Source organism: Agrilus planipennis, unplaced genomic scaffold (assembly GCF_000699045.2).
Source record: "Agrilus planipennis isolate EAB-ADULT unplaced genomic scaffold, Apla_2.0 scaffold115, whole genome shotgun sequence".
NCBI lineage: Eukaryota > Metazoa > Arthropoda > Insecta > Coleoptera > Buprestidae > Agrilus > Agrilus planipennis.
The window spans coordinates 965,861-969,184 of NW_020441010.1; positions in this window are offsets into that span (position 1 = coordinate 965,861).

A 3,324-nucleotide genomic window follows, 5' to 3' on the forward strand; every position below is an offset into this window, starting at 1 on the left:
AGCAAATAATTAGGAATGTGGGTTGTTGTTTTTTTTGGGAAATGCGAAGATTAGTTCAGAATAGAAAAGAGTAGAGGTGCGTGTCCAACCAGACTTAGGACTGGCGCCCTTATGATGATGAAGAATATAAACAAATCATTAGTTTTAAAAATTATCCTCATGAGTAGGGAACAGACGTTATAAAGCATACTCGTTAGTTACGATACAAGTGATTATGAATATTATAAGACTAATAGGCCCGATTGCGATGATAGGTAATTCGTTACAACGGAGTCGGATGTGTTTCGCTCATTATACGGATAATTGCAATAATTGATTTCACTCGAATGCCCTTAAGACAGAGAGAGAGTATGTGTATATACAATGTACATGTTGTTGTATAATGTATTACGCTGTTTAACCTTTTCAACCAGCGACGACACAAAACTATCTCGAGCATGGTGCTCTTTGTCGGGAACAAAAACAAAGGCAACAACAATTGCGAAGGGGTTTGCAGGTTGGATCAAACATAATATTCAATTAATTCGATTCGTGACCGGCGCGACGAGATCATCTTCTGTTATGCCATGTACCAAGCCGATCTAAAGAAATTCAATTCTAGGAGAAACGGAGTCATTATTTCGAGAATTGTGTTACAATTGCAATAAGCTCAAAGCGGCGTCAGCTGAAACGTTTTAATAAACAAAACAAAAACAGGCAAGAGCAAGTCAGGCTCGCACACTGAGGTTCCGCTAGGTGTAGGTATGTAAATGGTTCGTCCGTTGCGGGAATCGAGTCTCAGAATTTTTCAGTAGTATGTCAAGTTTCCCCTCGAAATCAATCCTCAAAGCGTATAATTACAATATTAAAATTAAAAAATTATTGAAGTGAAACTTCTATGTCTCTGTCTATATATCGCGTGGCGAGAGGTGGCAGCGGCGGAGGGAGAGAGAGATAGATAGAATGCACAGGCGCGCGGAGAACAGAGAGTCCCGGCGGCGTGTGTTGTGCTCAGCTGTTGTTTTCTAACCGCTGTTCTCCACGTAGCTGGGCATCATTGCCTCTATTTGCGGTCTGCCTAAAAACCAAATCATGATTTGCAGTAAACAGCACATATTTCGTTTTTTTTATGATATAACTATACACATATAAACCTTTCGGAATTTCCCTTTAATTATGCTACAAGACATTGCTTCTTCCCAGATTCCATAATTCTAGGTCACCTGTAAATACCCTATTTATATGTTTTGATATAACGGTATAATCGTTCGTATGTTTTGAATTTGTTGACTTAGAAGTTTGATTATTTCTGAGGTCCAAGGGATTATAGACTTAAATATTTGATACTAATTTCAACTTGATACTTCCACGTCTTCCTAACGAAAGGGTCTTGACAAACAGATAGACGGCCACATAAGCTGCCAAAACAATCAATAACGAAGATAGTAATGCGAAAATGAAGTCGGTTCTGCAGTAAATTAATGAACATAACGAAAACTACTTTACTGACTTGTTCCAGACTTTCTATAAAGGGTGCAAATCATCAGAAGGATTTAAATAAATTCAGTAAACGTTCGACCATAGATTTTTTAGAAAAATACTTGAATCAATTAATTTCTATTTTTAACCTTCAACTGACATCGCACATCGTGGGGTAGATATTTGTTTTTGGCTAAAGTACCCGCTTTTTTCTTTTTTTATTTATATATGTTTAAAAACCATTGGATTGGTATTCATATATTTTAGAGCACATGCATGTATTGCAGACTTGGCCCTCTTAAATATACCCAATCAAAACACCAACCCGCACTGGACCGATCGCATCTTCAAATAAGAAAATGCATCTGTTATTTGATTGAGATTTTAATTGTTAATTTAATAAAAAAATTGCACCATCCAATTGACGCTGCACCGTTTGATATTCACAGGTGCAGTTTGCATAATTCGCAAGCAATTTCGTAATCTAAATCGAATCCTATTTAAATTCTTCACAAATTATTCCCACTTACTACTACAGCTGGATACACAATACTCAGTCTCAACCAACGCGGTAAAAGGTCGCTGTTCATTTTTATTCCTCTTCTCGTAGGTATAGAGAAACGTCTTACAATCAGAGAACTCGTTTTATCCAACAACGTCGGTCGGTTCGGAATAACTATATTTAAGTAAAATCAATTAGAAAAGGACTGAAAATGTGTCTTAGAGGACAAGCGAGGCCCAAAGGATCACGACGTACGAACGGGTAAAATGCCGGTCACGCAGATAAAGACAGATCGTTGGAAGAAGAAGGGCGATCGTTTTCCTACTATAGGCTTGCACAAAGGACATAAGGAAGGACATACGCGACAAGCAGGTCGGCTCGGTTGGTTAAAGTTAAGGGTATTTAATTTCTTTTACGCGTTTACGCCATCGTACGCAGTCAACCGTGAACAACATGCGAACACATAAATACATACATAACACTGGCGTCCGTAACCACTTGATAAACGCGAACAGCAAGTAACTATCTAAAATGTGTAATGGACCGTAATAAGGGGTCTCCAATTTCAATAAAACTAACCTTATTTTTATAAATAACGTCCGCACAAGCTTTTGCTTTATATTATATCAACTCTGTCGTACTCAATTAATTTCTTATATTGAGAAATTTCGAATTAACACTCGTTAAATTAAAGAACAAGAAAAGAAAACAAAAGCAACGTTTCATAGAATTTACTCAAATGGTTACTCGACAAGTTAGATCGATGCAGTCGTTTGCTACAAAAAAAAATACTGTGAACTGCCGGTGTTGTTAGAACGTATTTATAGCAAGGGCGTAATAAAGTCCTTCCGTGCAGTTGTCACTACATGCTTCAGTCTCAGTATCAGTGCAACCGCAGCTAAGGACTTTACGCCCTTGCTACGTTCCTTAAGGATATTACCGAAGAACGATAACGAAAATATCGAGCACGATTGTGATCATGAAAAGCAATTTTATTGTAATATTTTCTTGTTCTTTGATTCAAAGATGCAGTTTCAGAAAAACTACAATCATTACAACTTCAAACAAGTCTTCTTACTAATTTATCTTGGACTTGATGAACAGGGCCGGACTGGCCCGAAGTGCAGGGGTGCATATGCATCCCGGGTCAAATGCCTCCCGGGCCAAATGCCTCCCGGGCTAAATGACTCAAAAAATGTGAAAAAAAGAGAAATTAAAAAAAAACTTTCAAGTTTTCAAGTGATGTAATAAAAAATATTCGAATAACATTTATATTGAAATTTGTATATGAACTCTCTTTTCATTTAATTATTATCTCCTCAAAAATATATTATATTCGAAAAGATATTAAGATTTTTATCCTT